This window comes from Carlito syrichta, unplaced genomic scaffold (assembly GCF_000164805.1).
Source record: "Carlito syrichta isolate Samal-C Ts95f unplaced genomic scaffold, Tarsius_syrichta-2.0.1 Scaffold308796, whole genome shotgun sequence".
NCBI classification, from domain to species: domain Eukaryota; kingdom Metazoa; phylum Chordata; class Mammalia; order Primates; family Tarsiidae; genus Carlito; species Carlito syrichta.
Window position 1 is genome coordinate 588,829 of NW_007252892.1, and position 12,913 is coordinate 601,741.

General features: G+C 54.4%; 1 protein-coding gene across 1 annotated transcript in view; it reads right to left on the reverse strand.

Annotated features, from left to right (window-relative positions):
- Positions 1–9,129: 9,129 nt before the first annotated feature.
- WDR37 (WD repeat domain 37) overlaps positions 9,130–12,913 on the reverse strand; it is a 76,955-nt gene continuing 73,171 nt past the window's right edge. The window contains exon 14 of the mRNA XM_008065708.2: positions 9,130–10,055. The gene's annotated coding sequence lies outside the window, so the exon portion shown is untranslated. The remainder of the gene's footprint in view (positions 10,056–12,913) is intronic.

The following is a 12,913-nucleotide window of genomic DNA, read 5'->3' on the forward strand; positions in this document are numbered from 1 at the left end:
TGGGCGGGCACGGCTGTTCCCAGTGTTCCCCACTAAGGACGTGAGGACACAGCGCGACTCTGGGCCTCCCCGTCTCACTGGGGTCCTCACGCGGGAACGGGAGCCTGTGTGCTTCATACCCAGTATGCGCGTCCAGCCACAAAACGAAGCCATTTTTCTCCCCAAGTAAGCAGAAGAAAGCCAATGACCCAGAATGTCGTGTCTTCTCCAAGTTTTTGTTGTTTGCTTGTTTGTTTTTGTTTTTTGAGTCGGTGTCTCACTCTGTTGAGTCGGTGTCTCACTCTGTTGCAGGGGTGCAATCACGGCTCACCAAAGCCTCCACATCCTGGGCTCAGGCAAAGTGCTCCCACCTGAGCCTCCCGAGCAGCTGGGACTCCAGGGGCATGCCACCACGCCCAGTTAATGTCTTTTTATTTCTTGTGTATACGAAGTCTCACTCTGTGGCCCAGGCTGGTCTCAAACACTCCTGGGCTCTCCTGCCTCCGCCTCCCAAAGTGCGGGGAGGACAGGCGTGAGCCACCACACCTGGCATTCTGAGTATTTTTGAGTGAGTTTGAACTATTGTGTCTAGGCAGGCCGTGAGTGCCAGAACACCCAAGTTTCTTTCCTGCTAATTGGGCCTCTGGTTTGCCACGCAATAGCCGCTTCGGGGGAAGGACCAGACCACTGACCACTCTCCCTTTCCCTCTGCACTCTTCACCAGGAGTGTGCCCTTGGGAGCTGCGTCGGGCTGGGTGGCCGCGGCTGCGTCCTGCGGCATCACCAGCACCGCCGGGGCAGCGCTGTTGCAGGAGCGGGGAGGGCGCCGCCTCCTCGTTGGGTCTGCAGCGGGCAGGCCCCACCCCTGCACGCGCAGCCAGCACGAGGCCCGGAGGGCCGGGGAATCAGGCCGGGTGGCCAGGGTCTGCGCCTCACCCACCGCCCATGCCGGGCTCCGAAGGCCCCAGGCGGGTCTCGGGCTCAGACTCTCGCATGAACAAGGTCAGTGTCCTGTGAAGAAATCACGAGACTCTAAGTTGGCGGGGAGTGTGGGTGTGAGCGTGCAAGTGTGTGTGAGGGCGTGTGTTGTGTGCCTGCGAATGTGTGTGTGTCTGCATATCTGTATGAGTGTGCATGTCTGTGTATTTGTGTGCATGTGTCTGCGTGTGTGAGTGTGCTTTGTGTGTGAGTGTGTGTGGTGTGTGCATGCATGTGTGTGCATACCTGAGTGCATCCATATGTGTGGTATGTGCATGCATGTAACTGGGTACATGCCTGTGTATCTGTGTAAGTATGCTGTGTGCATGTGTGTGAGTGTGCATGTGTGTCAGTATGCGTGGTGTGTGCATACATGTCTGTGTGTGTGTGTGTGTGTGTGTGTGTGTGTGTGTGAGTGTGCTGACCAGGGGTGCTGGCAGGGTAGGCTATGATGCAGGACAGGAGAGCATTGGAAGGAACTCGTCTCTCCTCCCCGTGGACCCTGGCTCCCTGCTGCTCTGTGGCTCACGCGGGCACCATGCAGTGCGTGTCTCTTCCCCTCCGACATCTGGGGAAGCCCCGGCCTCTGTGTGGGCACAAGAGGCTCCCCTCGGCCCCTGGTGTTAGGCATGACTGGCTCTCTGCCTCTGGCACAACTCGTGATTTCAAATCAGACCAGCAGCCCTCAGGGAGACTCCTCTCCCGGGCAGTGGGAAAGTCCCTGAGTTTCTGGGTCACACCGTGGCAGGACGCACCAGCACCCCGGTCGCTCCCCAGAACGGCCCGGTGGGCTCTGCAGTCTGCGCTGGGGTGTGGGCGGAGCCGCTGCCACAGGCGCCATCGGGACAGCGACTCCTTGTCGACCTGAACCCCTGGACGCAGGACTTGGCCGCTGTGGAAGCTGACAGGTGCCTCCAAGGCACCGGGAGGCGTCAGCTGGCGAGTCGAGCCCTGGCAGAGGCCTCGACTCTCTCAGGCCCGCTCCAAAGCTGCAGACACGTCCCCGAAGGGGTCGCTCGTCTCGCGTGAGCGGCGCTCACAGCCCGGGGACACCCACGGGGCTGCGGAGAGACGCGCACTGGGCACGCGTGGACAGCCCGCGGGCGTGACGCTTCTGGCTGGGGCTGTCGGGGCAGGGAGGGCGCCGAGGTCGTGCTCGGCCGGGGGCCACGCGCCGCCCGGCCCCACGCTCTCCTTCTGTCTGCAGTCTCCTTCGCTGCGTTTCTCGTCCAATGTCTGACGAGACCATGAGCCCCACTGATTAACTGATCAAGTAAATGCATGGAAGAGCCCAGGGAGTACCTCTTTCAGATGAGTCAGCTCAGTTCACGATTCAGTAACCGTGTGCCGGACCGGTTTGAACTAGACCTCACTCTTCCCAAAGCTCCGAACCGAAGCGTAAGAAGCAGCCCAGGACCTGAAACACACCCGTGGAGGCGTCTCGCTTGCGGCCCAAGCAGTGTGGTTTGCAGACAAGCCCGTGGCTGCCTCTCTGGGGACTGGCGTCTGCTCTGCTTGATGCCACGGCAGAAGTGGGTGGTCGACAAAGGCCACGCTGACTCTCGTCTCCTCGCCCTCGCGAGGGGCTTCCGAGGCCCTGACTGCCTTGGAGACGGCCGGTCTCCTCCGTGCCATGAGGGACGCTGGAAGCCCCAGCATGGCGGATTCGTCCCACGGTCCTGGCCTGCCTTCCCGGCCGAGGGACGCCACGAACCGGGCAGGCCAGGCCGGGCGGCGCCCCGTGGAATCCGTCCTGGGCTTGGCCTTTCTGAGCAACCAGAACAGAGCCTCCCTGCTCGCCGCTGTGCTCCCAGAGAGCCTTCCGAAGGGGCGCGGGGTCCCGCAGCCCTCGCCTGCCCGACACCCGCCGGCTGCTCCCTCCTGGCCTCACAAGCTCCCGGCAGACGGAGCCCGAGAGCACCCGCCCTGGAGCTCCCCTGGGGAAGTGCGGACCCACTCGCACGCCCCCAGCAGCCGCGCAGGGCCGGCGCCAGCTCCCTCGCTGAGCCCGCGTCCCTGGGAGGCAGGTCCAGGGTGAGTTATCTCAGGGAACCACCAGCGTGTGGGGAAAGGAGCACGGGGAACACGGGGGCCTCTGCTGCAGGCGTGCGTGCACGTGTTCATGTGGTGTGTGCACATGTGAGTTCGAGTGCGTGTGCGCACGCTTCTGCACACGTGTGTATGTGTGGGGCGTGTACAAAAGAGTGCGGTCATGTGCATGTCCATGCTCGTGTGTGCATGCTCACATGGGTGTGTGGTGTGTGTGCCTATGCATGCATGTTTGTGTGGTATGAGCACAATGTATTCGTGGCCATGTGTGTGCTTGTGTGTGCAGTGTGTGCTCGTGCATGCACGCTCATGTGTGCGTGGTATGTCTGCACATGCGTGTTTGTGTATTATGGTCCTGCATGTGTGAGTGTGCACTATCTGTGCTCCTACGTGCGCTCACCTGTGCATGCTCACATGTGTGCTTGTGTGTGTGGATGTGATGGAACAGAAATCAGGAGGACACTAGGTATGTGAGGAAGGGTTAGGAGGGAAGGCGCCCTGTGTGGAATCTCTGTGTGTGAGCGTGTGTGCATGTGTGTGAGTGTGCGATGGAGTGGAAGTCAGGAGACACCACGTGTGGGAAAAGGGGTTAAGAGGGGAAGAGCCCTGTGGGATGTGTGTGTGCATGTGTGTGTGCACTGTGGGGTGGAAGTCTGGGGACACCAGGGAGGTAAGGATGGATAAGAAGGAAAGAGCCCTGTGGGGTGTGCATGTGTGCACGCGTGTGTGCATGTGGCGGAGTGGAAGTCGGCGGGACACCAGGTAGGCGCGGATGGGTTAGGAGGGAAGGGGCCCTCATGGCATATGTGTGTGTGTGCGTGTGCGCATGTGTGTGCCCGTGTGTGCTTGTGTGTGCGTCTGCGATGGAGTGGAAGTCAGGGGGACACCACGTGTGGGAAAAGGGGTTAAGAGGGGGAGAGCCCTGTGTGGAACACGTGTGTGTGTGCACGTGTGTGTGTGTGGAGCGGAAGTCTGGGCACACCAGGCTATGAGCAGGGCTTAGGCAGGGAGGAGCCATGGGGCGGAGCTCACGGTCCAGGAGCCGAAGACCCCGGTGTGTCCTGCCCCCGCCAGCCCTTTCCAAGTCGCCAGCACCAGGAGCGTGGGAAAGCCCCTGCCGGCAGCCAGGCGCCTCGGAGGGAGCAGCAGAGGCTGGGAACGCCGCTCTCCCTTAGCCCTCCTCCTCACAAAGAGAGCCGGCAGAGCCGCTCGGCCCACAGCAGACCAACCTTCCTGCCAGGCCTGACTCGCAGAAGAGACTCACGTGCGATTAAGACAGGCACTGTGGGTGAGGCGATCTCCGCCCTGCGATGTCTGCCAACGCTGGTAACTGCCAGAGCAGCCCACCCGGGGCCTCCAGCGGCCTCCCACCCGGCCGGTGGCGCCCGTGGCTGTGGCCGGAGGCGGGGGCGGCGACGTTGGCTTTCCCAGGCTACCCAGGTCACGGGACACGACACGAACTCAGCACTTCCGACTTCCCGGGAGAGGGAGGGGACGCTGCCCACGTTCCGGAGGAGGAAAACTGTTTTTTGTGTATTGACTTTGTTTTCTAGCCTTGGAGAAACTCACCGAGGAGGCAAGTAGCCTCTAACACGATGTGCAGGGTCAATTACCCAGGCCTCAGGTTAGGGCGGGGGGAAAAGGGGCATCTCTGCGGGGGCGGCAATCCCACACACAGTTTCAAGGATGCAGGCAGTGTGGACTTCCTAGGATGGGGCGGTGGGAGGAGGGGACAGAAAGAGGTGGTGTGGGAACCCGTTAGACGAACCTGCTGGACGCATGAGGACGGGAAGTGGGGAAGGGCCACACACGCTTTCAGGCCAAGGTTTGCTCTCTCAGGATCCCAAGGCGACCGCACATCTGGCCCGCCCCTGAGTGTCGCCGTGACTCAGGCGCGGGGCTGGGAGAGGGACACATCTCCGGCGGGACTTGCAGTCCCCATGAGGGCAAAAACCACCACCAACAGCAGCGGGGGGTCAGAGGCCTTGCAGCAAAGGCTTGGAGGCACGTCGGTGACACGGGGCGGGGGGTAAGGGTTGAGGCGGTTCCACGGGCGGAATGCAGCACATGTAGCCAGCACAGCCGTGGAGATGGGATGGGATCCAGCCATGGGGCACCTGGACCGCCCATCCCTGGGTCACAGGCATCACACTGCCGGTTCACCTGGAGCACGGCTGCGCCCGCCCCCTGCAGACTGTCCCTGTCAGACTCACAACGACCGCAGAGCTGAACGGCTGCCACGGAGACAGTATAGCCCGTGATGCCTAAATTATTTGCTATCTGACCCCTGGAGTAATGTTTGCCAACTCCCACAGGAGAGAAGGAGAGCTGTGGAAGGCTTGTAAGAAACCTGATCGTTTGGATCTCATCAAAATGTGACACTGCTTTTCGTCCTAAGACACCGTGGACATCTAACAGTTCTGGTTCTGACAAGACCCCGCGGCCGGCCGCTCCCCGCGGGGTGACGGCCAGAGTCGCAGGCAGAAGAGGCGTGCGGGCTGGCTGGGCCGGACATGAGGAAGAGCCCGGTCCCACCAGGCAGCGGCAGCCCAGCCAGTGTTCCCACCGCTCACCGACCGACCAGCAGGCCCAGGTTTCCTTGGCCCCCAAGGGGCTGGCAGAGGACGCCAGGAGGCCAGCAGCGCGGGCGGTCTGGGTGGACCCTGAGCCCTGCAGTCCTGGGGCCACGGACCCCATCCAGCGAGGCCAAACGGTCCTGGAAAGTGCTTCGGGTCAGAGGAAGCAGCAGGAGACAGCGCTGCCCCCACAGCCAGCTTGGCGTTTCCCTATACCCGTGCCCCTAACAGGAAGCCCGGGAGACGCGGGGAAATGGCTTCCCCCGTTCTAGGTGGCATCCGCAGGGACTGGGGGGACTCCCTCCCCACACAGAGTGGGACACACTCTCCAGCTGCAGCCTCTGACCCTGCTCTCTCCCGCCCAACGCCACACACACTGGACACTGTCTCAGAGCAAATGGAAAACGGAGAAAAGGCGGACAAACAAATGGGGGATACAGAAAGAACCAAATGGAAATCGTCGAGCCGAAAAATACAGCCACCAAAACCAAAACTCAATGGAGAATAAACACAGCAAAAGAAGGGTCAGGGACTTCGATGACACAGCGATCGAAACTACGGTCTGGAAACAGAGCTAAAGTAGACTGCACAAGCGAAACTGAGTTTCAGGCGCCAGTGGGGCAGCAGCAAGAAATGAAAGTTCGTAGCGTCAAAGGTCCGGAAGGAGAGGAAAAAGCGGGTGAGGCTGAGGGGAGGAGTCAAAGAAACTCAAAGAACTCATAGCTGGAAACTGCCCACATTTTGCAAAAGGCACAAGCATAAAGATGAAAGAAGCTTCACAAGCCTCAAACAAGAGTCATGCCAAGACACATCATGATTCAGTTTCTAAAAACTGCAGACAAATAAGACATTTTGAAAGCAACCAGAGAGAAACAGCAAATTGCCTAGAGTTGAAGCCCCATTTGAACATGGCAGATTTCGAATCTGAGACCATGGGGGCCGACAGAAAGGGGTGCAACATTTTCAAGTGCTGCAAGAAAACGGCTGTCAACCCCAAATTCTACGTCCAGCAACAACATTCCTTAGGCACGAAGGAAGAATAAAGACAGTTTCAAACGAAAACAAGCAAGGGAGTATGTTGCTAAGAGAACTGCACTTCTTAGAGAGTAGCCAAAGGAAGCCCTCCCAGCTGAAAGAAAACGCAAGCCCAACCCCGGGACCTCGGAAAAGAAGAAAGAACGTAGGAACAAGAACATGAGGGATGAGTAGGACAGAGTATCCTCTTCTGCGTGAGTTTTTGAAATCATGTTTGAGGGTTAAAAAATCAGGAAACCGTCTGATGCAGTGGTTGGTGTCTGCGGAACAAATGCTCCTGCCGGCTGCACTTCAACCATAGGAAGGACAAGCAGTTCAAGGTCCAGCTCTCACATGTCACTCAGATGGCAGGATGCTGGCACCGTAGACTGAGTGATGTATGCACGTGTAATACCCAGAACAACTCACTAAGACGTATATTAAAAAAACACTAAAAGGGTATCAAAATGGAATTGTGGAAAATATTGAATCAGCCCACAGAAAGGTAAGAAAGGAGGAAAGAGAAATACAGGAAACAGACAATCTTAAGTCCTAATTTCTAATAATTACTTCGAAAGTAAATAGTCTCAATACAGCAATAAATAGTCAGCAATTGGAAGAATGTTTTTTTTTAATGAAAACTGGCCCAACGATATGTAGTCCACAAGAATTTCACTTCAGAAACAGGTAGTTTGAAATAAAAAGGATAAGGATGGAAAAAGATATACCAGGCAAACATAAATTTAAAACACAAGAGATATATATGGACATGCATGTAACTGAGTTCTGGTCTCACTCTGTGGCCCAGGCTGGAGCATAGTGGTACAATCACAGCTCACCACAGCCTCAACCTCCTGGGCTCAGGGAGTCCTCCCGCCTCAGCCTCCCGAGTAGCTGGGACTACAGATGCATGATGCCACACCTGGCCAATTTTTGGGTAGAGACAGGGTCTCACTATGCTACCCAGGCGGGTCTCAAACTCTTGGCCTCAGGTAATCCTCCCACCTCAGCCTGAGTGCTGGGATTACAGGCGTGAGCCACAGCCACTGGCCAAGAATGTAAAATGTTAATCCTAAAGCTGAGTGGTAGAAAAATGGGCTTTTATTTTCTGTGGGCTTGCAGATTTCCATAATAAAACACCGTGGAAAAATAGATGTTGACATGATGAGCTTTGCCATCCAGGACATTCAGGTGTCAGGGTCTGGAGCTCAGCACGGAAGCTGGCTCTGGAGGTCAAATGTAGGAAGGGCTTGCAAGTGTTTCATGGGTGCAGCTTCCAATCCTGCTGGGGCTGGGCCGTGGACGCGACAGGGCCAAGTGGCCGGGAGGAGTCTGGTTTGCCCCGTGCAGCTCAGCCGTAAGCAATTCCCAGCTGTGGCAATGTGGACAGACCAGCCAATTTTGCCTGGTAGTCTGATAGTTGAAGAAAGGCAAAAATCTGGACCATGATCTTCTGCTTCGTAAGTGTTGGTCACGTGTAAATGTTAATTTTAAAACGTCATCCTGTGTCTGCAGGCACCCTTGGGCGCGGTCTTTGGAGTCCAACTTTTTTCAACCTTTTCCGCCTTGCCTTCAGCCGGAGTGGCTTCGGCTGACCTGTGAGGAAGCCCACCACGTCCCTCCTCGCCCTGAAGCCCGTCAGAGCCTTCTGCACTTCCGCTGGGGTCTGTGACACTGGCACGCCCCCTCCTCCTTGGACCGCCCCTCTCTCTGCCTGTCGCCTGTCTATTCATGCCTGCTGTTCGCTTTCCACCCGCGCCCGTCAGGTGTCGATGTGGCTGTTTCCAGTCTCCGCTGGTTCCACGTCTCTGCCGTACCTGGGTCTTGTCTGACGCTGCCTGGTCTCTTCGGACGGTGCCTTTTCATCTTGACTTTTGGCATGCCTCCAGGCATTGGTTGGGAGCTAGACGTGAAGCAGGGGACAGCAGGCCCGAGGGAGAGCTCCTGCGCTGTGTCCGGCGTGAGGCTGGCTCGGGCTCTGTGCTGGGGGGCCCAGGCCTCGCTCCCTCCGGCGCCTGGGTCTGCGCACCCAGCTCTCTTGGATCCCCTGGAAACTCCCCCTAAGCAGAGCTGGGCCTGTTCCTCTACCATCCTTGGGTGCTCTGTGGCTGTGGGATCCCGAGAGGTGGTCCCATGAGTGGGTCTCATGGGGTGCGTGGGGGGCTTGCCCCGGGCTGTGAGCATCCCACGTGACTTCCAGGGCATCTCCCCTCTGTGAGACAGGAGTTGGGGGCTGGACCCCGTGGCCTCCCCTCCCAGGTCAGGCGAGGCTGTGGTGAGGCTGCAGACGGCCTCCGGGGAGGAAGCACTGGCTGAGCTCAGGGTGAGCCGCGCGGGAGGGCTTCTGCTCAGTCTTCACCGTGGGAGCCGGCGGCCTCTCAGCTGTGGCTTCCAAGGGCTTGACTCTGGGGGACCCCCGGCCCCCCTCGGGTCAGCGGCAGCCCCGGCCCATGTCCCTTCCTGGGCTTGTCACTCAAACTGTCATTCTCTGCATCCACTGGTTTCTCCCATGTGCCCATGACCTCAAGTGTCTATAACATCTAAGAAGGATAATTGATTTTCTACTTTTGGCCACTTTTTGGCGTAAGGGAAGGAGGGATGACTTCAAGCTCTTTGCACATAGGAACAGAAACTAGAAGTCTCCAGTGGTCACTTCGGAAACCCACGGGCAGGTCCTCGAAAAGTGAAAGGTGCAGCCCGCCGGCCACGTGCTCAGCCCTTCCACACTCAGGGTCGCCAGGAGAGTGACCTGTGTTGGCAGAGACTTGTACAGAGATGTTCCTAACCGCCGTCTTGGAAACGGCTAACAACTGGACACGATCTAAATGTCCATCAGCAGGCAAATGGATAAGCAACTGTGGTGTCGCCACACAAAGAAATCCTATCGGCAATAAAAAGGAATATACTGGCATAGGCTACAACATAAATTAATCTCAAAACACGCTTTCTTTTTTTAGAACTTTTCCTAATGTGACAAAATGTACATCACAGTATTTACATATTTTTATTTTATTATTTTATTTTCTAGTTTATTACTCTGAGTTGGGGTCTCACTCTTTCGCCCAGCCGGAGTGCTGTGGTCCGATCAGGCTCACTGCAGCCTCGGCCTCCTGGGCTCAGGCGGTCCTCCCCTCTCAGCCGCCCGAGTGGCGGGGACTCCAAAACAACTTTTCTGAGGAAAAAGAAGCCAAAAATAAGCAAGTACATGGTGTATCACTGCATTCACATGTAATTCTAGAAACTGCCAACTCATCTCGAGCGACAAAGGTAGACCAGCGCTTCTCCAAGCGGGGGGTGAGCTGACGAGGGGGACTGCGGGGAGCACGAAGGGGTGTGAGTGAGCTTTGGGGTGACTGTGCCTTATCTTGATTGTGGGATGATTTCACGGGTGAATATACACGCCAAAGCTCGTCACACTTTAAATATGTTCCGTGTGCTGTTTATCACACCGCAATAAAGCTGTTGAAAAACAGAGAAAAAACAAAATTAGCTCCATCTCACAGGGATTGGTTAGAGAACACATACAAGTAACTTTACTGTAAAAAAGGAAAATAATAAAGTCTATCAGTGGAACATTCAACACTATTTATCGAGAAGCACTTTGGAAGCTAGAAGCCCCTTGTAACACACGCCCGTTGCAGGAAATGATGGTGTGCTCAGCACACATTCCAGAACGCATCCACCTATGCAAATAAATGCTGTCTTCCCAAACTCAGACTGCGAGAATAAACATTCTTCTTCCAGCATGTGGCCATCACACAGCACAACGTTTGGACTGTCTCCTGGATTTGGAATTATTTTCAGCCCCAGTGTATGAGCAACATAAGAAAACTGCTTTTACTGTTTTATGATCACACCTGGTAAATGAAATCCTTATTGCATTTTCTGCTTCAAAGCGAGGATTTCCAAACTGCATTTGAGTGCAGCCCAGTTTTGACACAGCGTAGCACACTGCCTTTCCACCCGGCTCCTCGGTGACCATTTCCTCAAGAACATTATCTGGGAACAAAATTGGCTTTGTGTTTCCTCTTATGAAATGTGTGCACTGACTGAAAATTAGAGAGTTTGGAATAACAACACTACATGTTTGCAGATGGAAGAACTAATGTATGAAGTGAATAAAATGTAGCTACGCAGTAGGTTTGAGACTGACGCTGTCAAAAGTATTAGTAAACCTCTCCCTTTCCTCAGCACTCACTTTTTCTATCTTAGGAACAGCACACACTTTCTCTTTAGAATTTTTTATATTACTCTTTTTTAACAATATAATGTTAGATTCATTAGAGGAATACTCTAACGATATCTAAATTGTGAAGTGTGGTCATTGAAACGTGAAGACTTGTGTTCTCACCCTCCAAATTGAGAACCAAACGTTGCCAATTCCGAGCCCTTCCTGATCCCAGCCTCTGCCTTCTCCCCCTCATCTCCTGGTCCAGAACACTGCTGAGTTTTGTGTGTCTTCATTCCCATGTCCCAAAATATCTGACCACAAATAGAGGTAAAGAGTCATGGAGGTAAGTAGGAGTAGGTAGATGACTGACTGATAGAAAGGTAGAGAGAGCAAGAGATGATAGATGGAGAGAGAGAGAGATGATAGAGCTATAGAGAGAAAGAGAGAGAGAGAGAGATATAGAGATTAGATGGATGAGAGGGATAGATAGATGATAGAGCTATAGAAAGATAGAGAGAGAGAGAGATATATAGAGATTAGATAGATGAATGGAGATAGATGGTTGATAAAGATAGACCGACAGACAGATGGATGTTGAGAAAGAGAGAGGAGAGACAGAAGACAGTTGGAGATGGGTTGGCTTGGTTCTGCTTGCTTTTCCATACACGGCTTCATACTGTAGTCTTCATGGCTTTATGTTGTTTTCACTCAACGTGATGTTCTGAGCTCAAGGTCTGCATCTGCACACGATTGTGCAGGTCCTTGGTTCTTACTGTGATTGAGTAGTTCCCCGTGTGTTATGCCACCATTCACTTGCCCTGCTGATGTGAGTTTGGGCTGTTTCTAGCCTGGGGCCATCCCCTGGCTCTGGTCCTCAGCGTGCACGTGCAAGGGGGTCTTTCGGGCAGTGGCTCCAAGCTGGACAGTAGAACCCCACGTGGATGCATGTTTAAAAGGCACGCTTGTTTCCTTTCCCCAGAGATTCGGAGGAACCCAGAAGTCTCCATGTTAGCAGACACCCGAGGTGATTCTAACCAAGTGCTTCAGACACGGCCCTGTGACGAACCTCATTCTGAATGCGCGCGAGTAATTCCTGGGGCCTGGAGGCGCACACACAGCCAACTTGCAAGACAGGGTTTCCCAGAACCACAGGTTCTCGCATGCTCCAGCCAACAGCGAAGGCTCCAGAAGCCTACTGGCTTAGCAGATTCTACCCCAGGCTCATGGCTATTTTGTTTTGGCCTTAGTTTGCGTGTACCTGACTTACATGTTTTACTTACTATTGGCTATTTATATTTTTTCTTTGGTGACAAAGCTATTCATGCTGCCCAAACTCCAGTTTTCCTATAGACATAAAATTGTGCTTTGTTTATGATCTTGGAGAGTAATCCCTGGTGAATTATAAGTGTTGCAACCTCCCTCTGTGGTTTATCATTTCACCCTTTCTAAAGTATCATCTAATGAACACATTCCTTTATTTACCTATCTATCTATCTATCTATCTATCTATCTATCTATCTAGAAGGGGGATCTCACTCTGTCGGCCAGGCTGGAGTACAGTCGCACGACCACAGCTCACTGCAGCCTTGACCTCCTGGGCTCAGGTGACCCTTATGCCAGTCTCCTCCCATGTAGCTGGGACTACAGGTGCTTGCCACCATGCCTGGCTACCTTTTTTTCAGAAACGAGGTCTTGCCATGTTGCCCAGGCTGTGCCCGAGCCATCCTCCCGCCTCTGCCTCCCAAAGTGCTAGGGTTACGGGCGTGAGCCACTGTGCTCGGTCAGAATCTTTTCATTTTGATGAACAGCAGTCCCCTACGTATGAACGACTTCTGTTCTGAGAGCACATTCATAAGTCCAAGAAAGTTAGCCTAAGTATCCAGCTAACAATCAGCTAGATCGTACTGTACTGTAATAGGGCTATAATACTTTTCACACAAATAATACATTAAAAAATATACTACACTGTGCAGTAACACAAAAGCACAACCACTTGTAGAGGGTGCACAGAAGTGACGATGTTCGCCAGACATGTGAACTAACACGTGATTGGACATGTGAATGCACATTCGCATCTTTGAAAGTTCACAAATGAAGGTTTGCACATAAGGGACTTATTATTATTATTATTATTATTATTATTATT